General features: G+C 44.6%; 1 protein-coding gene across 5 annotated transcripts in view; it reads left to right on the top strand.

Moving 5' to 3' along the window:
* The window catches only part of R3HDM2 (R3H domain containing 2), a 1,111,447-nt gene that overhangs the window by 420,320 nt on the left and 666,595 nt on the right, over positions 1–24,532 (top strand). The gene's annotated exons all lie outside the window — the stretch shown is intronic.

Raw genomic sequence — 24,532 nt, 5'->3', positions numbered from 1 at the left:
AAGGTACGCAGTAAATTTCTGACTTTAATAGCATCATCTGGCTTAAATCAGAGCAGGTCATAGCCTACTTTATATCAGATTGAACACTTTAAGGAGGCAATGCTGCAGTTTTTTACAGGGTTCTTGGCTACCTCTGATACACCTTTGAGTGAGGACCTCTCTAAGCTTTTAGTTTGACTACTGCCAGTCTACCCTCTCCTGGCCCCAGCTGATCCTGTTCAGCCTGGCCCTTTTGTTCAAGGCAGGCCCTCTCAATCCTTACGGCAGGCTTTGTCAGGTTTGCCCAGCTAGGTATCAGTCTGAGATCCAGAGACACCTGTTCCGGACGCAGCCTTGATTCAGTCAAAGCTGAAATCATATAGATCTCAGCCTATGTAATGCTACAAAATAAAGCATGGTCTGTGGCTTGAGAGGATTCCCTTACTGTTTGTTCCCTGCTTCAATTCCGGTACTTTCGGAGATTGAAAGTCATGTTTGGTTCTGTCTGACGCAGGCAAGGGCCCAAACAGGACCCCTACAGAAAAAATGATAATGAGAGGGCACTGTTAACTCCGTGTTTACTCCCCTCTCATTATACTGATGCTTGCCTTTGTCTTGACCTTTAGAAGGGTTGTACCGTGAACCCTTTGCCAGGTTCAGAACTGGAGTCTTCTTTGGGCCCCCACTACTAAAGAGTATTCATCCTTTGTAGTGGATTTATGCAGGTCAGCTGAGGTCTTGGATTTACAGTTGTCCACAGCAGAGACTAAGGCAAACTTGCCAACTGAAATTTTGCAGCCTCTCCCATTGACTGCTTAGCACTGTCTACCATTTGTGGTGGACTGCTCCAAACCATGTGGAGAGCATGGTAAGCCCTATTGTGTTCCCTACTGGTTCTCTGGGCAGGGAGTACAAAACAAATTATGTCCTAGGGCGAACGTTTTCTTTTCTGGCATTTTGGCTGTCTGGCCTTTTAATAAATGCAACTTTGACCCATGTGCTGTGGGACATGGCCAATAAGATCTTGCTCAATCACAATGGGAATTATTGGTCTTGCTTTACCCATGCCAAACATGCGGGCAAGATGCAATATAATGCATCCATAGGGTCATTCTGGACAGTGCAGACTGTTACCTGTGTTATGAAACAACTTGCTTGAATGCCTCCTTCTGGGCTTTCCTGGGGTGACCAAACTTAATTGAGAGATGTACCATGTGATGGAGGCAAGCGGTTACTTTCCCTTGCTCACCAGTTCTACTAGCAGTAAAGAAATTCAAGGGTTACTTGAGATGCTCCAGAGACAGCTTATCAAGCAGTCTGTCCATCTTTTTGTGGCTACAAAGGGAGAGTGGTGGTGGTGGCGGGGGCCATGACCTCTGACATATGCAACAGTCCTCTTCCTCACCAGCTGAAGCCACTGCCAAGCCTTTCTAGCTTTTTCTGACAAGGTCATATGGAATAGGTAGGGGACATAATTCAGTTTTACCAGCATGGCTGATGTTCATTTACTTCAGACCAGTAGTCTTTCAGTATGTTCAGTTTGGTTATGCACTCACCATTTTTGGCCACCTCTCCACACATTCCTCCAGTTTGTGACCAGACTTCGTTGCCATCCTGCCGGAGAGGTTCAGGTCTTGCTTGCCAAGGGTATGTGATCAGTGAGGTACCTGAAGGGAAGAGGATCACAAGATCTTCCTCCTTAAACTTTTCAGTCCTCAAGAAGGACGAGATGCTGAGGTCAATCTTAGATCTTAGGCTTCTGAACCCCTTATTTTGGAAGTCAGAAATAAAGATATTGATGTTGGCACAGGCCTGGCAGCCTTGGATCTTAGAAGACTGGATGGTGTCCTTTGACTTGCAGGTAGTGTACTTTTTTGTGCTAATCTTGCAGTCCCACCATCATGTCCTCCTCTTTGTTGTCGGGTTGGAGTACTTCCAGTTCACCATCTGCTGTTTGGCCTTTCCTCACCCCTGCCCTCCGGTGTTCACAATTGTGCTGTTGATGGAAGTGGCTGATCTCTAAGGGTCGGCAAAACATGTGTTGCTTTACCTCTAAGACTAGCTGCTAAAGGCGGTTCTCAAACCACTTGAAAATTACTTTTGTTGCTGTCCATCCTGTGACTCTCCACCAGCTAGCCGAAATCCCATCTTCGACCTATGCAGAGAATTCCCTTTAAAGGAGCCATCCTGACACAGTGGTTTGTAATGCCTTTATACCCCACTGGGGCATGCAGGCTATGATTAATGTTTCAGGTTTGTGCTTTGATTCCAACTCAGACTATTCTAAGACTTTTTAACCTCTGGCGGCCTACATATCTCTGGTGCTTCATACGGTTGACATATGCTGCTTTTAAGTGTAATAATGTAGTGGAACCTTCACCTTGCCCAGCACTGGGTATGCCGCCCAGACAGCATCCACGTATTGTGAGAGTCAACTCAGGATCGTCCATGCCAGTTTCCGGTCTCCATTCCAGACCATTCTGACTGCTCCATCCAGAGTTTATGGTAAAGTCAGACTGATTATCTGTGGGCTAGAGAGGCCACCTATAGAAGGTGAAAATCAGAGGCGTCTGATTGCAGCAATGTTGCCATATTAATCTCTTAGAGCTGTATGCCATCCACCTGGTCCTCACGGGCTTTCTACCTTCCTTCAGGACTAGGTTGGTCCTGTTGTGTAGCCATTTTAGTTATTAGCTCCATGCACATTATTTTAACACACTAGGCCGCTGTGCACTTTAACCTAGATATATTTTATTCAGCTTCGTCTTATTATTGTTACAATAACCATTTTTAAGGTCTTGTTTTATTTTCCGTTTATCTAACTGTTTTTGCCTAGGCCAGCACTCTGTTCTCAAACAAGACATTCTTGATCACTCTGTGCTTCTTCCAAGGCTACAGCACGGTACATTGCCGGTGAACGTGGTAGAAGTTTAGTCTCCAACATTCGTAGAAAACACGCATCCTTATGTAGGGACATTTTCTCAGAACATTGCTGTGTTATTATAAAAACACTTCCTTGTCCCTTACACGTTAGAGGGAGATTCCAACCAGGGAACCACAACTGTATGCTGGTTGCTGAATGCTTTGCTACAGATGCTAACGCAGACTGCAGGCCTTTGCTCAGGTATGGGGGTTGATGTCTTCCCAGCGGAACCTGAAGGGCAGAATTAGAGCTTAACATGCTGTTCTCTATCTTAGCCTAGGTAGAAGCTAGTCCATTGATTATAGTGACAATATGGTAGCGTTGTTTTTATGCTTCACTCGTCACAATTTTAATACAGTCATGTTGTGTCGTCCTGGTTATTGCAGCTCACGCTTTGCTATCTAAGATGCAGTCGTATTATTAAACTCATTATTAAAACATATGCTGCTTCTGTTTGTCATTTACATATGAGACTGAATTGTAAATGAAAAACGGATGAGACCTGAGTGACCACGACTTCCATGAGGAGCTAAGTATGTCATGCGCTCGGCTGCCCAGTCAACCCTATCCTTGGGTAGAGATGAGGCACTGCTAGTTAGACGGAGCAAAACCTGGATTGGAACGACAGATGTCACCTGCAGTGGGTTAGACTTAGTCTCCCACACCGCGGGTGATTCTGCAGCTCAAAATCCAGTAGTCTCATTAGAATAATGAGAGCCTACGCGACATGGCGCCGCCAACGTTTGGTCAGGCTCTAATTTTCGGGTCCTCCGGATTATCTCGGTCTCATTATATACAATGATGCCTCAATACAGTATACAGAGAGGTCTGTGGTACCGAGTATTTCCACCCCTGCTAAGTAATTCTATTGAGGCTGGAGGTTGTTCAAGCTTGAACTTTAAAAGGAAAACCCCATTTGGTGTGCCTTCTCTGAACATATAGTCTGTCTATGATGGCGAATCCACAGCAGATACAAATAGCAGTCAGTATGAGACAACCTCTGACTGCACATTTATTAGCAAATGGCCTAACGGTCCAGGGGGTTCCAGTCACATTTGTGGTGGATGCCCTTGCAACTCTTAGAACAGAACTCTTTTATTCTTGGGTCACATTTCCTGCAGTTGGAGGGAACACAAATAGATTTCATCATTATACACTTGCAAATGCACCTGGTCAATATAGAGCATACGCATATTTTGAAATACCATTATCTTATCCAGAACAAAATAATTGGCTTCATGGCGCTCTACCCCACACAATTTTACCAGTAAGGTTAGGTCCTCTAAGTAACAATGGTCCTACCTGTCCTTTATTGGCCACTTATACACCACATCCTGCAGTTGCAAATTTAGCGGTAGCTGAGGTTTGTCGCTTATATACAGAATTAACAGCGCTATATAGACGATTAGTCCAATTCGTAATGCAAACATTAAATACAAACCCAGCACGTGCTGCTCCAGAACATCCACATGCAGTAACGGCAGGTATAAACCCTGCGACTGTGCATTCAATCATGGGTAAAGTACCCGCCAAACGAGAGGAAACTCAGTTTTGGTTAGCACAAAAAATAAATGCGCTGGAGTCGGTATTTCCCCATACGTGAACTCACGATAAACATAGGATATTAACGATGTGCTTGCCATTTGAGATGGTCCTTACAGTGAATAACTGTAATACCTGGGGCACGGTATTTGCCGTGTTCTATACAACCGCACACGGTACACCGACACTTGCCAATTTACCAGAAGTGTTTAAACAAATTCAAGATGAATACGGGGCTTCCCCGGCACTGGATTTGGGGATGCAATTGATGGGCAATTTTGCCACAGTATCCTCAATCATTTTAAGTAACCTTAAAGTGGAAGCAGTCACACTGGCAGTGCGCATGTGGCTCTGTGACGTTCCGCAGCAGGATCAGGAACGCGAGCTGCCTAAGATTATCGCAGAGACCTATTCTAGCATTGGTTGAGATAGTTTAGGGGCCAGATAATCTAAACCACAATTTCAGGGCACATCTAATAAAGATTTTCCCAAGCAAGCTCCCGAGGGTAATGAGAAACGCTGGGATAAAAAACAACAAATGCCTAAAAAAGAGAAGGGGGAATCTCTGCGTACGGAGATCCCGCAGAATCTATATAATCTCAGAAATAGAGATAATATAAAAACGCCTGATAGATATCAATATACTGATACACGCCAATCTCGTTCCTTTCAGGACTCATCGGAAAAACGAAATGAGAGAGGTGGGCGATCAGAGCAAAGAACAGAGTACGTGAAACTGAGACAGTAATCACAACGCTCTTCGGAGATTTCTGTTAAAAAGGAAGAGAAACCCACCCAACAGAAACACCAATTCAAAAAGAAAAAGGTGGCAGTAGTCGCAGTTCGACTTGCCACTCAGGAAGAGGGTCCTCTTCAAGAACAGGAAATGGGCACACAGCTCGGCAGAGGTTACAATAGTTCGCCGGAGTCTTCTAGAGCATCTGCAGGTGAAGGCAACTAATGACTTTATACTAGTAGAAACAGCGGACTTGAGTGTCTCCACGCCTGATAGGGTGTATAAAGTAACACTACAGTTAGAAGGAGACATTGAGCACATAATAGACACAATCTTTTGGGATCGCGTAGTAAACGCATATGAGGTTTTGTTGGCCGAACAAGATTGGCCACCTGAATTTGTCCGTACCTGCCCATATGGAGTAGACGTTATTATGCCTTCCTTCTTGCCCCTTGCTCCAGAGGAACTTGCTGAATCCTATGCCACTGATTGGGCTTTGGCACAAGCACCTGCGTTATACCAAAATCACGTAGGATGGGATAAAGAATCCCCCTACCATGTAATTCCAATCAAAAACGAACCCCAACCTCAGTATCCAATAAAACATGAAGCAAAAGCACCTGTGAGAGAAATACTCACACAGTTAGAGTACCAGGGCGTAATTGAACCGTGTGTCTCCCCAATGAATAACCCATTATTCCCAGTAGCTAAACCAGACTATTCATATAGTATAGTCTTAGACTACAGACACTTAAACAGTCATACACGCACTTATGGTATACAAAACTCACATCGCACAGCACTAATGAACAATATAGTGCGTAGAAAATACAAAACACTGGACATTTCTAATGGTTTCTTCTGCCAGAATATAGCGCCTGAGAGTAGAGACTTAACAAGTTTCAGTGCACTAGGCTCCCAGAAAAAAATCTGTAGTTTACCTCAGGGGTATAAGAACAGCCCAGGACTGTTCGCAGCTCGTGTGACAGCAATTTTGCACAAGATTGATCCTGAAGCATTGTCCTATGTAGATGATATCTATCTTACGGATGATGAGTTGCTACAACATTTAAGACGGGTAGCCCGCATTGTTGTAGGATTTGCTGAATTTGGCTACAAATTCAATAAAAAAATAAATAAAAAAAAATTGCCTTCCTCAGCGTCCTGTTTCTGGGATATGAGCTGCCAAGTGTAGGAAAGAGCTTAGTGCCACAATTCTTGGAAAAATGTGCACAGTTACAACCCCGAAATACGAATAAAAAAACTCCAATCTCTATTGGTTTTTCTAAATTTTGGCAGATCTTACATTCCAGATTATGCTACACGCATAAAACCTTTATGATTTGATGCGTCCTGACTTTTCAAGTAAATTCTGGACAATTGAGCATACACGCATTCTCAGAGAACTGCAGACAGACATGCTTGCAGCACAACATTTACACACAAGGGACAACAAAACACATTTGGTCATCAGAGTAATAGCTGGTGCCATCGGTTTCACCTATGTGACCGTTAATGAAGGTGAGACAATCTCGATTGCTTACAAATCACACTTGTACTCAGCAGCAGAACTACGCTTTGCTCTCACTGAGAAAATACTCACTGCTGTGCAGATGGCGGTCATTAAAGAAAGACCTCTAGCCCAGGGTAAACGCATTATTGTTGTTTCTCCAATCCCAGCCCTAGAGGCTGTTACAAAAGCCAGCATTCCAAATGCAAAAGCATTATCTACGCTGGATACAATGGGCTATGTCTTTGACAGCCACCGATGTAGACTACATCTTTGACCCAAAATTACAAACTCAAGAATTTTTGCAGTATGAACTAGAATACCCAGTTCCAGCAAATACATTGCCTATCGAACAATATCAGTCATGTACACCGATGGCTCAGCACAACCTGCAATTGGCACAAAACACCAATATTCTGCTGCTTGCGCTGTCGTAAGCGGCTACATGGAGGACTATAAATTTTGTCCCATACATACATTTACGCAAACCCTAGGGGATTGCACAGCACAGTTGGCAGAGCTAAAAGTGCTTTTGATGGCACTGGAACATACAGATCCTGCCCAGCCTACGCTGATTGTTTGTGATTCATATTATTGTGTCCAGTCCTTCAAAGAATATCTGCATTATTGGCGCCAGAATGGGTTCAGAGACTCCAAAGGCAACACCATTAAACACAGACTTCTGCGGGGGAAAGTAGCAGATGTCAAAGAGACGCTACCAAATGTCTATGTTGTACGTAAACTTGGACACCAGCGCGTTGGAATACACGTCACTGGAAATACATTGGCTGATGAAGCGGCAAAGTCAGCAGTAGCTACGGCTGCTGTAGTTGCAGTAACACTTTAAGTACGAAACCAGATGCAGACATATGGGCTGCTGTGAAAGCTATGACTGATGGTATGCCCTATCCTAAAACATCTCCGGCTAAATATTCCTTCCGAATGGAAGATCGCCTGAACGCTGAAGTTGGGATACCAGGTTTAGGCGTGAGAGATATTCCCAACAAGGACATAAGACCAGGGTTGATTAAAGCAGCACATGAAGGGGTGGCATCTGCCCATGCTGGTGTGGCGACTACAATTTCAATCTTACAAGCCCATTATTGGTGGCCAGTTCTCTACAAGGAGACCAAGCAGTATGTCTTTTGCTGTGACATCTGCCAACAAATCAAAGCTTCCACTGCCAAACGCCCGCCGCAGACACCCCTCTTGATTTCAAACAATCCATTACAATGTGTGTACTTGGATCATTGCGGTCCCCTAACACCGAATAGTGCATACAAGTATATATTAGTCGCTGTTTCATGCTCCAGATTTTTATGGGTGTGGTCACAACGCTCGGCTGACACTAGGACTGTTACTAAAGATTTGCAAGTCTTTATTGGTACATATGCGGTTGCGGCTTTCCATTCGGACCAAGGCCCTGCTTTCGCCTCAAGGGCATTCAGGGATGCCATGGCTTCGTTCGGGGTCCAACTCCAGTACTCGTCTCCATTTCATCCTGAGGGAAATAGTGTTCTGGAGCGATTAAACAGTGATTTAAAGTAATCCTTAACAGCCAGAGGCTTAGATCTCGGTCGTAGTTGGCTTAATCACCTATATGGAGTCCAGAGAGCACTTAATAATCTGCCTAGATTTTACCTTGGGGGGGGGGGTGGTAAGTCATACTTCATATGAGTGAGCGGAACTCAAATGTATGTTCTGGATCTTGATGGTCCTGGCGTGGAGGCAGCAGAAACACCTTTTTACATAAATGAACATATCATTGGCTTACAGGAATTGCAACAGTTCCGTGACGATAATTCTTTTATCAGTGCTGCCTCCACAGGAATCAAGGATGTGCCTGTAACACCTACCTGCTGGATTCCCAGAGGTGGGGATCTTGTACATGAAAAAGTCGCTGTGAAAAAGGAATTTGGCCTTTCCTATCGAGCATCAGTCCCAGTATTGGGGATACACAGTACCAGAACTGTAATTCTACCACCGTTGGCAGGTGCCAAAGAAAATAGTTTTGTCTCTATCGACAATGCCAAACTATACCATGTGGCCTGTCCTGCACAGCAGACCAAGAGGATCATCCAGTAGTTCCTGAATCCCTCTCACTACTGGTCAAGAAGTCCCTCTACAAGTTGTTAATAGCAACAGTGACGCGCCTCCGAGCTTGGGGAGGGTGGAAAATGATCCTGCATTGGTTCCGCTAACATCGAACAATACAGAAATGGTTGACCGACTCCACTTCAACACAAACGGATGGTTCTATTTATTGTGTACCACCACGGGAAACACCAACTCCACCAATGACCACAGCTCCAGCGTTTGCACGAAATGCTTCTGGATATTTTGCAGACTTCAATGATGACGTCGCAGACTCATTCGCCTCTTCAACACCTGAATTGTCAAAACCACGTAAGCTAATGAAGTGGCTTAAAATAACTTATTTTATTTTTCCATGAAACTATCTATAGCTTTCCTTGACTGTCCTAGCTTTCCTACTTTGGATTGGTTTTGGTATTACTTTGTTCTTGTTGATAAATGGTAATATTCTCCCTGAAAAATCAGCAGTTGAATTGGTGGAGGAGCTCTTATAGCCACATTTTTCATCGCATAAGGTCCGGAGAGACTTATCATTTGTGAACATTTCCACAGTACCAGTTCCTGATGGGATTGTTTGGGATAAAGTAATATTTGATATATACGGTCCCATGGAAGTTATTCAAATACCATATGTGTTCAAACTATCAATGAATGATATTATAATACCAGGCATTGTTTCTGATGATTGGTATGTGAAAACAGTTGATTCTATGATGACTGAATTGCAGTATTATACTGTATTTGAAAACAAAAATGTTAATCAATCTAAAGAAAATTATGGTGATATGTTTTGCTATAATTATTATGGGCACCATTTCATACGTAGAGCGAGCAGCCCCAAAACTGTTTTTAATTATACACAATGGGAACACTGTCCGACTCCACCACAAGGGAGTTCCAAAACATATTTTGAAAAATGTACATATTCTTTTAAAGTACCACCTACTAAGGATATACATATACTATTGACAAATACAAATTTATATATTCGGAATCCTTTGTTTCCAGATTGTCTATAGAAGGCTATGAATATTGGCTGAAGTCGATTGATCAGAAAAGTGTATGGGGAACTAGACATTGGCAAATTAGGGGAAAGGAAGCTTTCTTTACAGCATGCCTCTTACCTGTACAAATGATATTCTTAAATGAAACAGTACAACAAACCTGTTGTTTAGGCTTCGCTAAAATTAAGGAATTAAACATGCCCAGTATACCTGCCCCTGCAAAGTTTTGTAAATGGCAAAAATATACAAATGCAACTGAAGATCAGCTCGACGAATGGGTCCAGGATGGTACATTTAATGTTTCACTGACACATCCTGGTGGGTGGTTATTGTGGCCAATAGATACCAATGGGTGTTATCAACGTTTTATCAACTCCTCAGGTTTTTTTTTTTTTTAGAAGTAGTAGGCCGGACCCTCGCTATATATCATCCGAACATGCTAGTATAGTTAAGTCATATAGTGCAGGAAAATTGTGACAGCAATGGTTAAGAACTTCCTCACTAGATGTGGTTAGAGAACACCTCAGCCTCCTGTCTAATAAAACTGACTTACAGGACTTCCTGTTAGGCCCCAGAAAACACCGTAGGAAGCGTTTATTATATGAAGTATATAATGAAATTTGGAAGCTTTCCCAACAAGAAGCAGCTGCCCGGTTAAGGCAAATAGACCAGGAAAATCTGAAAAAGGTCTTAGCTGTTGTGGATAATGGGATTAATACCTTGTACCAGATATACACTTTAAATAACATTGTTTCTTCTGCTATAGACATCATACAAACAGATATGTTTTCCTTATATCATGGACAAAGTCAGCTAAGGTCCATTATGCAGTTGGGTTGGACACTTCAAACATTTAAGGTGGGTCGCGTTCTCTGTCAGCATGTCAGTGCGCAGGAGATATTTTCTTCCTTTAATTTAACGTGACGACAAAAACTAATGGCTAAGAAAGAAGCGACTTATGTCATGCCTAATATTGAGAAATTAGAGAAGTTGCCTTTTATTGTGGCTGAAATACCATCTACTGAGTGGCTAATACACGGGGTCATCAATCTGCCTATTTCTACACTTCAATTCACCTCCTGTTTAAAACACATTCTTGTAGGCAGATATGAAAGGCTGGGAGATAGTTACATCCATGAGGTGTGGGAGCTTCCCTTCTCGTACAAATGTCTCAGTGGCATGAAAGAAGTCTTTCTTAGCAGTAGTGAATGCGAGACTTCAGTCAGCCATTCGATGGTTTGTAAACAGCTGTCCTTGCATAGGGCGTGTAACGCTTCAGCAGCGAGCTTAGCTTGTTATCTGAAGGGAGTTCTAGTCCCCGTGATTATACCTACATTCCAGGTGCTTTCAAACGGCAGCTACGTCGTCCTCAATGGTGAAGACTGTTGTGGTATGCGAGCCGGAATAGTTTGTTGTTTCGGTCTCTAAGGTCGTTACAGACTGCGGGAACGTACTCCCCCCCCCCCCCCCCCCCCCCCCCCCCACTAAAATTAAAGAGGTAGCTGACATTTGACCTCATATTGATACTTCAAATATGAATTTTGACAAGTTGAGCAGACTCCAGGCTTTGTTTTAAAAGCATGTGGCCCTTACATCTGCACGCGAGACCTACACACTTCAGGTGGCAAGTTCGTCAGCAGAAATACAGTCCCTTTTAAATACAAACTTTCTGATACACTTTGGTGAACTCGTGGGACAAATATTTAATGCGTCCAGTACAACTGAAATCACACATTTTTTTAAAGCTGTTGGTTCTGGTTTCATTCACACCTTCTCCTCCATATTCTGTTTAATACCATCAACAATCCACTCAATCTTCTCTAGTTTTTTGGGGGGATTTCCGATAACTTTGGCTTTATTAGCTGGCACATTGCTGTTGCTATTTTTTATGCACAATGGCTGTCCCACTGCAACATGGAGGAATGAAAGCGCTCCCATCAGCGCAGCTGTGTTGTGAACGCATGATGCAGTATTTTGGAGCAACACTCCTGGAGCAATTGGAGTGTGGCTGGTCTTTGTCATCCAGACCGGTTTTGCATTGTGTGCAGTCCGTGTTTCGGTGCCTCTGGTGCTCTTTCCAACACGCACTGGAAGTCTCTCTTTCGACGCAGCGCTTGCCTACATTGGACGCTGATCTGTTGATGTTCTCGCTGAGAGCTCATTACCGGACATGCGCATTGAGGTTGCGTTTGCTACAAGAAGCTACTTATGAGTTGCCCTTCCTGGAAGATGTAGCTCACGACTCATCACTGGGCACACCACGGAATGCCGCCTTGGCTGAGGCTACGGAACACAACTGCTCCTTGATCTTTCTTGGCGATGACTTTCCAACTTTAACATCAGCCGAAGTGGAAGATCTCCTGTCCTCTATGGTCCCAGAATCGATTGGAACCTTTCGAAATTGACTTTGCCTTCTGAAATTCGATTTTATGCCACATGCTCATGTTTTAAATTGTCCCTTTACATGCTCGTGTGTCCCTTCGATTTGTCATCATTGACATTGCTTTTATATATATATATCTTAGGTTGAGCTTTTTAGTAACAATTTTAAATGCCTTTAGGCCTTGAACCACCTTCAACCGACAAGGGGAGGGGGTTGTGTAGCCATTTTACTTAATAGCTCCATGCATGTTATTTTAACACACTAGGCCGCTGTGCACTTTAACCTAGATATATTTTATTCAGCTTTGTCTTATTGTTACAATAACCATTTTTACGGTCTTGTTTTATTTTCCGTTTATCTAACTGCTTTTGCCTAGGCCAGCACTCTGTTCTCAAACAAGACATTGTTGATCACTATGTGCTTCTTCCAAGGCTACAGCACAGTACATTGCCGGTGAACATGGTAGAAGTTTAGTCTCCAACATTCGTAGAAAACACACATCCTTACGTAGGGACATTTTCTCAGAACATCAGCTATGTTATTATAAAAACACTTCCTTGTCCCTTACACGTTAGAGGGAGATTCCAGCCAGGGAACCACGACTGTATGCTGGTTGCTGAATGCTTCGCTACGGATGCTAACGCAGACCCCAGGCCTTTGCTCAGGTTTGGGGGTTGATGTCTTCCCAGGGGAACCTGAAGGGCAGAATTAGAGCTTAACCTGCTGTGCTCTTTCATAGCCTAGGTAGGAGCTAGTCCATTGATTATAGTGACAATATGATAGTGTTGTTTTTATGCTTCACTCTTTTCGTCACAGTTTTAAAACTATCATGTTGTGTCTTCATGGTTATTGCAGCTCACGCTTTGCTATCTAAGATGCAGTTGTTTTATTAAACTCATTATTAAAACATATACTGGTTCTGTTTGTCATTTATATATGAGACTGAATTGTAAATGAGAGAAACGGATGAGACCTGAGTGACCACGACTTCCCTGAGAAGCTAAGTATGTCATGCGCTCGGCTGCCCAGTCATCCCTATCCTTGGGTAAAGATGATGCACTGCTAGTTAGCCGGAGCAAAACCCAGATTGGAGCGAAAGGGGTCACCAGCAGTGAGTTAGACTTAGTGTAGGAAAATGGCTCCCTGTTGCAGTTACACCCCACTTTTTGCCTGATACTGATGCTGACTTGACTAAGAAGGGGCTGGGAACCTACTAACCAGGCCCCAGCACCAGTGTTCTTTCACCTAAAATGTACCATTGTTTCCACAATTGGCACACCCCTGGCACACAGATAAGTCCCTTGTAAAAGGTACCAGTGGTACCAAGGGCCCTGTGACCAGGGAAGGTCCCTAAGGGCTGCAGCATATGTTGTGCCACCCTAAGCGACCCCTCACCTAACACATGCACACTGCCATTGTAGATTGTGTGTGTTGTTGGGTAGAAAAAGACAAATTCGACATGGCATCCCCCTCAGGATGCCATGCCTACAAAATACTGTTGTAGCATAGGTTAGTCACCTCTCTACCAGGCCTTACAGCCCTAAGGCATGGTGCACTACACCACAGGTGAGGGCATAGCTGCATGAGCAACATGTCCCTACAGTGTCTAAGTCTATTCTTAGACATTGTAAGTGCAGTGTGGCCATATTAAGTATATGGTCTGGGAGTTTGTCAAAACGAACTCCACAGCTCCATAATTGCTACACTGAGTACTGGGAAGTTTGGTATCAAACTTCTCAGAATAATAAACCCACACTGATGCCAGTGTTGGATTTATTAAAAAATGCACACAGAGGGCATCTTAGAGATGCCCCCTGTATTTTACCCAATCCTTCTGTGCAGGTCTGACTGGTCTGTGCCACCCTGCTTCTGAGAGACGAGTTTCTGACCCCCTGGGGTGAGAGCCTTTGTGCTCTGAGGCCAGAAACAAAGCCTGCACTGGGTGGAGATGCTTAACACCTCCCCCTGCAGGAACTGTAACACCTAGCAGTGAGCCTCAAAGGCTCAAGCTTCGTGTTACAGTGCCCCAGGGCACTCCAGCTAGTGGAGATGCCCGCCCCCTGGACACAGCCCCCACTTTTGGCGGCAAGTCCAGGGGAGATAATGAGAAAAACAAGGAGGAGTCACCCACCAGTCAGGACAGCCCCTAAGGTGTCCTGAGCTGAGGTGACCCCTGCCATTAGAAATCCTCCATCTTAGTTTTGGAGGATTCCCCCAATAGGATTAGGGATGTGCCCCCCTCCCCTCAGGGAGGAGGCACAAAGAGGGTGTAGCCACCCTCCAGGACAGTAGCCATTGGCTACTGCACTGCCCTCCCAGACCTAAACACACCCCTAAATCTAGTATTTAGGGGCACCCCAGAACCTAGGAAATCAGATTCCTGCAACCTGAAGAAACAAGGAGGACTTCTGACCTACAAGCCTGCAGAGAAGATGGACGACGACAACTGCTTTGGTCGCATCTAGTAACTAACTCTGACCTTGAAGCTTCTGATCTGGGATAATAAATGAAAAAAAAACTTTAAAGAAAAGAAAAAGGTAACTTCATTTTATACTTGTGTCATCAGATATATGCTTTTAGTTCTGATTCAGTTTGCAAATATATCCCTTTGATATCAAACATGGGCTTCTAGTCTGAGAATAGACATTCTTTCTTAGAACATTTTTATGATTGAAATCTTCAGAGCCCCAGCCCTACTGGCCTGTCTTCAACTTCGAAAACCTGCAACTAGCGACACATCTGACAGGGACCATTGACCTCTGAAGCCTCAGAGGACTGCCCTGGACTAAAGGACCAAGAAACTCCTGTGAACAGCGGCCCTGTTCAAAACCAGCTACTTCTTTGCAACAAAGAAGCAACTTCCAAAGACTGCACGTTTCCCGCCGGAAGCATGAGACTTCCCACTCTGCACCCGACGCCCCCGGCTCGAGATCCAGAGAACAAACACCTCAGGGAGGACTACCCGGCGACTGCGAGCCCGTGAGTAACCAGAGACGACCCCCCCTGAGCCCCCTCATCGACCCCTGCAGAGAGAATCCAGAGGCTCCCCCTGACCGCAACTGCCTCTAACAAGGGACCCGACGCCTGGAACCAACACTGCAGCCCCCAGGACCTGAAGGAACCGCGCTCCAGTGCAGGAGTGACCCCCAGGTGACCTTCTGCCTAGCCCAGGTGGTGGCTGTCCCCAGAAGCCCCCCCCCAATGCCTACCAGCACCGCTAGTGTGACTAGCGCCCCTCCCCCCCCCCGGTCCCTCCATTGTTTCCTACCTGAAACCCGATGCCTGCTTTGCACACTGCACCCGGCCGCTCCTGTGCCGCCCCTGTGCCGCTGAGGGTGTGTTTTGTGTGCCTACTTGTGCCCCCCCCCCCCACCAGTGCCCAACAAAACCGCCCCTGGTCTGCACCCACCCCCCCCCCCCCGAGGACGCAGGTACTTACCTGCTGGCAGACTGGAACCGGAGCACCCCTGTTCTCCATATGTGCCTATGTGTCCTGATGGATACAACTACCTGTGGATTCCTCACCTTCTGAATTTGTCCTTGCGCCAGTATCCAACGGAAAGTCTTCTTCCTAGCTGTCCACATCGCCCAGGACGTCATAATGGCACGGCTCCACGTGACTCCGTCTGACGTCACCGTGCCAATAAGAGGTCCTCGTTGGCGTGCTGACGTCATTTTTCCTTTTTTTACGCGCCTTCGACGCCAACGGTTTTTCTTCCTGGCTCATTGATTACTGTTGCGTTTTTGGTGGTTACAATGTCTCCTCCAAAGAAGTCCGGTTTTAAGCCATGTAGGGAATGTGGAGGTTGGATGTCAGTGACCGATCCACATTTAGATTGTATCTGGTGCCTTAGTTCTGAGCACGACGTTAAAGGGTGTTCGTCGTGCCAGAGGATGAACCCTAAGGCTCTAAAAGAGCGAGAGGCGAAGCTTTTTCTGGCGAAAGCAAAGAAGGGCCGTAAGAGAGATTCCTCCCATGCTTCACCAAAGAAGCGGCGTCGTCATGATTCACGGCGGCGTCATGACTCTCGGCGCCGGTCTCAGCGGAGCCAATCGAGGTCTCCGTCTTCTCGACGCCAAAAGACATGGGAGATGAGCTCTACTGTGACGCCTCAGCCCGGGAGTCCGGAGTTATCTCCGGCGCCGTCGATCTTTGAGGTTACTCATCATAGTCCTCAGTTTTCGCCGGCATCGCAGGAGCCTGATGTACAGCAGGTTCAAGGACAGTCCTCTACTCTGCAATATCCTGCTTTCCCGGCTCCAGGGGCAGATCCGGCTGCATTTTTAAATGCAATGTATGCCGTTTTTCAGTCCATGGCTCCTGCTGGTGTACCGGTGGGTCCAACGGGGCCTTTGGCATTTGATTTGGGCTCTCCGGCGCCGTATAAGGTGGCTCCATTTATGCCTTTTTGCCCTGCTGAGGGTGTCGGATCGGCGCCGAGGATGTCTCCTCGCAGGAGATCTTCACCACCTGTGTCGGTGGCTCCACCATCGCGTCAGCCGACGCCATCACCGCGCCATTCGACGTCAATGATGTCTCCTTCCCGGCCGGCCCCATTGCCTTCCTGCCAGCCAACTCCACGGAGGGGGGCATCCTTGGAGTCCGTGTCGGTGCCGGGTGATGCTAAGAGTTATCCATCTCTTCCTGTGCCCTACTGGGATTCGAAGTCTTCGGCGTCGATGGATTCGTTATCGACGCCGACTTTGGAAACACGCCTTTGGTCTCGTAGGAAGGCTTTACGACTTCTGGAAGAGTACAGGCAGTTGGAGGAGGGCGAAATTGATCCTTCTGATGATTACCAAGGTCTGGCGTCTGCAAGCGGCCTGGATACTTCCCCGGAGTGGGACATTGCATCTCCGGGGGAGTTTACAGAGGAGGCGGCATCCTTCCATACGGTAATCAGGAAAGCAGCAGAGTTTCTGGACTTGCCCTTGTCTGTGATGGAGGTGAAAACCAATCTGCTGACTGAGGTGTTGCACCCTTCTGCGTCCAGTGCTGATCCTTTGCTGCCCTTCAACGAGGCTTTGACTGAGCCTATTTTGGATTTGTGGAGGAAGCCAGTTACGACTCCTGCAGTGAACAGGGCAGTAGCGAGGAGGCATAGAGGTGCACCAGGAGATCTGGTTTTCCTGTCACGTCATCCGACTCCTGAAAGTTTAGTAGTCCAGGCGTCTTGCTCCGCGAAGTCTGCTCCTGGAACATTCCCTGTGGTTCCAACTGATAGGAAGTCCAAGAGGATGGAGCAGTCTTCTAAGAAGATCTTTTCATCCTGCAGCATGGCGCTCAAGGCTACAAATTCTACCTGTGTGCTGGGCAGGTATGTCCACGCCCTTATGGACTCTGCTAAGGAGATGGTCAAAGATCTGCTGCAGGAGGTACAAAGGTCCTTTGGGTCTCTTTTTACGGATGTGCAGGCGGCAGCACAACAGATTATACAGTCTGGCCTGGACACGTCTGATTCGGTAGCCAGGGCCATGGGAACATCTGTGGCTACTAGGAGGCACGCCTGATTAAGGTCCTCTGGGTTTTCCTCGGACGTTCAAACCACCTTGTTAGCTATTAGTTTCCACATTAGTATCACTAAAGAGCATTCAGTAGATGATCAGCTGTTTGTAGGATTTGTCAGTGTAAACAGACCTGATCAAGTGGACTTGTCTTAGGCATTGAGATGTGCTCCAGCCAAAAAAGAACTGAAGGAGGCAAGGTTTACTGCATGTGGAGCAGTAGATCACATCCAGCCCTGGGCTCGGATGATTTTAAGTTGTTTTCTTTTGAAGGAGCAGCTTTGTTGTTAAGAAGACTTGTAATTCCCCCTCTGATGCATACAATACAGAAGGGCATAGACTCCTACTTGAATTGTTGTTTTTCCTACCATCTCACCCAGATGTGCTTTGGACAATCTTTCACAATTGTGACCAAAATTGAAATATTTTGATACGGGACAACCAGGAAGGACACACCATTGAAGAAAAGATTAGCAGCTGACCGCAACAATAGACACAGGGCAGAACACCCAATGATAGGTTGTATGAGAATTTCTCTTTAAGGAGTAGTAAAGTGGAGAAAACTCTGAGTTTGATGGCATGTGTGGCTGTAGTTACACATGCTCTGCATACTTCTGCCATCTAGCGTTGGGTCCGGATGTGTACAAGTTTTTTTTCTTCGAAGAAGTCATGAGGTAAAAGTGACCCCTTCTTTCGGTGATACTGCGCACCAGCATAGACTCCAATGTTAGATTGTTTTCTTTCCGCCATTGGATTTGGACATGTTCTTCAGTGCTCCGGTTCAAGACCGTTTCGGGCCCCCTTCGGACCAACCTTAGACTTCCATACTCGTTGGTATTCTTTTGATCACGTTTAATTCATATACTGTGAACTCGGGATGCAAACCACACTTAGTCAGGTCGACGAATTTCCCAAAACTTCATTCGAGGAGGCTATTGATACCCAGCCACCTCCACAGAAGAACAAGAAAAAGGACATCGCCACCAGTCCGATACCACCACCTTTACCACCCCCTCCTCCTTCACCACACCACTCTCACTCAGAGGCAGAAGATTTAATAGGGGAAACGCCATTAGAGTTGCCACACTCCTATGTAGAAGATCAGGGATGATTACACACAGCAGCCATCATTAGACTCTTGGGACACGTATGATATTGACCTACCAGGGGACACAGATCCAGATTTATATCCAGCAAAACCATCTTCACCAGAAGACATAACATCATTCAATGAGTTGGTAGCTAGGGCTGCTGCATACCATAAGGATACTATAGAAGACGATTTCTTATTTGAAACCTTTTTTTCCACCACTAGGGCATCTCAATATCTGCCCATGTTAAAGGGGATGACGCTGCATGTGGTTGAAATTTTTAAAAACCCTGTTCGCGCACAAATTATTACAGATAGGGTTGACAAAATATATAAACCTGCCTCATCAGATCCTTCTTATATTAAGGAGCAAATTTCTCCAGATTCCTTAGTAGTTTCCAATGCTTGAGTTAATTCTCAAACATCTGGAGGCACACCTCCTCCAGAAAGAGACCAAGTTTATTGACGCATCAGGCAAAAGGGTGGGGATTCAAGCAGCCAATCACTGGAGGATTGCCGACACGCAAGCACTATTGGCAAGATATGACCGAGCACACTGGGGTGAGGTGGAAGACCCTATTTAACATCTCCCAGAAGAATTTAAAAAGAAGGCATAACAACTTGTACTGGAGGGCAAGTTTAATTTCTAACAGTTCTATCAAATGTGCTCTGGATGCGGCATAGACAGTTGCCAGGGGAATAAACACTAGTGTGTTATTGTGCCGTCATGCATGGTTTTGTTTATCAGGGGAAGAGGTAGGATAAGTATAACTTAATCCTGCTAATTTGTATGGCAAAAAGAACTGAGCAAACTGCCACCTGCAGGGCATGATTGGACACTGTAAGTAAAGAGTCCCTTAAACGGGCAGGGTCTTATTCTCATTGTATTCAAGGCTGCACCCTGTATGGCTACATTGCCATATATTTACTTAGCTCTTACCTTAAAAAAGAAGTAAAAAGAGTTTGTGCAGGACGTTTTTAATAGGTCACTTTGTACTAGTGGTTTTGAAAGGCTTATGTTGTTTAAGTATATAATTGGCAATTCAGCCTGTTTTAAGGCTGCAAAAAAGTTTTCCATTTGTGTCACGTACCTCATGGGTTATCCAAAGTACAGCGAAGAAAATTTGACTTTGACAGAACCGCTAGGGGAGTCCCTGCACATGGGTAGCACTATTCAGTACTTATGAATTCAGTGGAGATTCCCATGAGAGAGAACTAGGATTACAGGTAACAAATCAACTGTTGAGTCTCCCCTGTATTATCGAGATCAGTCTGTGCCAAAAGACACTGCAGATTCTGGAGAAATCCTGTGCTTGATTAAAGGAATCTTGAAGCTGAGAATATTCACACAGCCTAGATGATGATGCCGGTAGTTCCTCAGCTCCAAAATCTTCCTCAAGGCAGAGCAAGCCTAAGCACAGAGCCCATGGGGTCAACATGAAGGTACTTAAATGCCAGATGTGTGGTAGAGGACCATATACATGACATATAGTTATACAACCGCCACACACAACTGCTCATCCGTAAATTCTCAGGCTGACATTTGAAGAGTTAATTTCTTAAGGTGATCATTATTATTATTATTAATATTGAGATTCATAGAGTGCAAACTTTTAGTGGAATGGGTGTCCTGACGTTAGAGGCGTAGGAACAACACACAACCTATAATCTGATCAAATGAGGCACCAGCAGTTAGCTTTGAGTATTTTGGAGAACTATGTTTTTGGCCGTTTCCTGAATTGTAGATAGTTGCTTTCTTTGTGGGACATTTAAAATGTATCTACTTCAAAACTACTGTCTGCCCTTAAGGCTCCCATTGTGACTCTTACGTGAAGAGTAAAAAAATGTAAATCGGTCTTCCAAAACCTGCTCTTTATCCTCGCACGTGTGCCTCTCGGACCCCCTTATTGTGTACACAGCTACGAAGTGTGCACTTATGCCTGGGACAGACGATACATCTCGTCTTGATAAGAAAAATTACAAGGTGGATTCAGCAGAGAAATGAGCACCTGTTTCAGCTCCTCCACAATGGCTTATAGCTAATTCGATGGGGCTGTTGGTTAGGTACGACTGGAAGCAATGGTAGGAAGTAGAGGCACTAATGAAGTATTTTCTAGAGTCATACAGGAAGGTAGCTAGAGATACTGGAGGGGAAAACCTATATTCAGTGTGAGCATTAAGTGTGCATCAAATGCAGCTGAAGCAGCCTTAAAGCACGTTAACACAAATATTGTCTTGTATTTATATGCCTGGCATAGAATATCAGGATTCTTTCCAGACGTTCATCCACCCTTAATTGGTCTGCCATTCAGTGGGCAATACCTCCTTGGTCCCAAAGTGATAAAATGAAAAAACATTTTTAAAAGATTTAAAAAAAAAAACACTGCTAAGCTAAGAGTAATCTTCACCAGCGGAGCGCAGGTTTCTGGAGAATGCAGACACGTTCCAAAACCCATGCTTAAAGTACCAGAAGCATGCTAGCTTACCACCTAAACAGTGGCAGTACGCCAGGGAGCATTTTGTGGCAAAATGAGGTCCAAGGCAAGAAATGCGCAAGGAAGAGCCACCTATGTCAAAAAGCAGTGACTCTTGTAAAGTTTCCACCAACCATGCAACACCTGTTGGAGGAAGACTGGTATTATACCTTCCAACTTTGAAGTTGTACATAGCCTCATATCAGTGGGTTTTACTCACCTTTGTCCATGGTTCCTGCTTGGAGTTTCATGTAGTCCCACAAAATTATTTACCCAGAAAATCAGTAAGGATCATCTGAGGCTATCAGTGTGAGGGATGCAGTCACTCATAGAAAAAGGGGTAATCAAGATAGTAAATAGGTTGCCTCTTGACAATCTATCAAGGGGACTGCCACAAGGAGCCAGTGTCGAAGGATGATGCTCTACAAGTCTAATTCCCTTTTGCAAAACTAGCATCAGTATTGCAAGCTTCCGTCACATATGGAATCAGTTCTTAGACCTGTATCACTTGACTGGACGACATAATGCACTGCAATATGGCAAAAGGTACAAGCTGTTTTAGGGCTTGTGACATAGTGACCGGTATGTTTTATGTTGGTGACATTTATCTGTTTGCTATATCGATTAACAGTACAGATGTAGAATTTCCTTGGTTATAGCAAATATAAACATATGCCACGGTTCAGCACCAACAATCAGATTCTTGGACTGTGGAAAGAAGCACTAAAGTACCCCGGGTTAAGTTTCAGTGTGATTTGGCTGCCATATACTCTAGCTGAAATTCTTACGCAGGATATATTCTAATATGCTGCAAATGCATAGATTAGAGTTGCAAAAAAATGCACTTGTCTAATGGTGGAGGAAATGGCAAGGGGACCACATTTATACGTACAATTTGAAAATATCCTGTGAGAAATAAATATTGATTGGAAATCATGGGGAAATTCGATGCAACCAGCCTCTTTACTCTTTGGGATATGGAGAGAACAAGCATTTAACAAATAATAGAACCTGTTTGTGCACGTACCGCTCATTGTAGCCAAGAGAGGCATTGCACAACATAGGGCCAACCCCAAATCTCTAACCATAATAGAATGAAATAGTATCCTGGACTAGTGCATGGTATCTGAAAGAAGAGTGAGGGGATTGAATTGTACACAAAAATTGCACAAGATGTGAGATCCAAGGATAGTATGCGACAGACTGACCTAAAAATATTAAAGAAATGTGGAAGCTGTTGTGGTGGCATTTAGGACTCGTACTGTAAGACATATTGCTCTACACATCATACGCATTTACAACACAAATGGTGTAAATGCATTATGAGTCATTAGCTGCTTGGGAGCTGATAGAATCTCGAGATGTTTGTGCAGATACTGTGCCTTAAATTCTTACATCTAAAAGTTGTTGACGGATGTGTGATAAAAATAATCACTTAATTTTTACTGTGCTGTTTCTTAGGAAATAAGTGAAATACGATTTTCAAAATAATCCTATCATTATGATCATGCACTAGGAAGGAATAACATCTGTACTTGGTCATGATTATGTTGAAGCACTGGAATCATTTCTGTGATTATTGGAGAGTGATATTGTTTATGCCGAAGAATAATCACCTCAGGCCTCTTAATGTGGGAAGATTTGGTCATTTTATTTTTAGTGCTGCTGGTTGTAACCCACACACAGGACCCCAGACAATATGGCTGAAAAGTTAGAAGAAAAGGGTTAAAAGGTGGTAGGTTTGAAAGAGAACCTTTTGAGGGTGACAGAGAACGTTGAGTAAGAGTGTAGCTGAAACTTTATTGGGACTAAGCAGAAGGGACAACAATGAAAAGTGGTCACAAAACATGCAGCGATTTTCAAAAAGATAATACAAGCACTAGTTTAAAAAAAAATCTGGCCTCAGTTTTTATCTTGCCGTTTGTGGTGGAGGGAGCATTAGGTGAATACAAATTACCTTTCTTGTGGTGCCTTTGTGGACTAGGTGTGTCGCTCCCCACAGGTGGTGGACCTGTGGGTAAATCTGCAACAGCACCACATAACAATGTGGTTAATTGTGTTAGTAAAAAGTGAAAGTCCTGCCCTGCTGCAAGATGGGAAATCTTGAATAACAAGAATTATTCATGTAAATAAATTCAACAAAGGTAACTTGTTGTTCTTTAATGTTAGGCAGCCAATGTGTGTTTATATTCCAGAATCTAGGATTTTGTATTGTTGAAAGAACCGAAATCCATAAAATCTCCTGAATCATTTGTTTCTGGGTGAGTACTGGCCACTCCCACCTCATCTGGTAAGTCAACAAAAAGCTGCAAGTTGAGGCTCTGAAATTTGAAAGTGATGTTTTTTTTGTACTGTGCCTAATTTGACACACATTAATTTCCTCTTACCACTAGCTGTGGTGCAAAATAGCAAGCTTTCAGGAGCTGTTAAGAAATTCTTTTAGGTGATCAATGGGGGTGCTGTGTAGTGTTGGAATTCTACTGCTGAGTAAAGGGCACTGCTTGAAGAGAAACATGAAAGGGGCAGTGTGTGTCAGCTAAAAAGTCAATGTGCGCCCCTGCTGGGCACAGTGCTATTCCGCCCTCATTCCTGTGCACAGTGTTCTTGCATGTTTTACACAGTCTGCCGGGTTTTATTTCCAAATGGAGCTCTGATTCCCTTCTTTCAGTATCCTCACTTTTCCCTCTCTTCTGTTACCTCACAGCACCAACCCTGCCACCACACGATTTGTGCAGGGGTGCCATGTCTGTTGCACAAATTCAGTTACTGGAATCTGCTTCACAGTTCAGGTTTTTCTCCTCTCACTTCACTGCTGTTCAACCTCTTTACCACAGCTCTACAGAATGAGGAAGTCATCCTATCTCTGAGAGTTGGATTAGTGGGGTTCTTTGCACCATTTGGAAAATCCTCCATGTGCCTGATTTTGTTTTTCAATTAACTGCTGTATCTCTTCTCCAGCTTCACTTTTTGATGTATCTTGCTGTGCTAGAGGCGACTCGTCTCATGGGGTGTCTAAAAGCTAACTGTTAGAACTTAAAGCTGGCTGCATCTTTTAAGTTTCATGCAATGTTGTGCTTCAGTGTTCTGGTTCTGTGTTATGATCTTAGTGGTGGCAATCCACAATCAGTTAGTGGTTTACTTGCCAGTGGGGAGAGTTCCAGACTTGGATTATCTCTTTAAATAAGACCCTTTTCATTGATATAGTGAGCCGCCTCCTTCACAAATTTAACCAGTACAACATGAGCTGTCTTAACCCCAAGGTCTGCATTTGATAACTCCTCTAGTTCACATA

The sequence above is a fragment of the Pleurodeles waltl genome, chromosome 4_2 (genome assembly GCF_031143425.1).
Source record: "Pleurodeles waltl isolate 20211129_DDA chromosome 4_2, aPleWal1.hap1.20221129, whole genome shotgun sequence".
NCBI lineage: Eukaryota > Metazoa > Chordata > Amphibia > Caudata > Salamandridae > Pleurodeles > Pleurodeles waltl.
The sequence above is the reverse complement of the archived record's forward strand: the minus strand, read 5'-3'. Positions and strand labels throughout refer to the sequence as shown.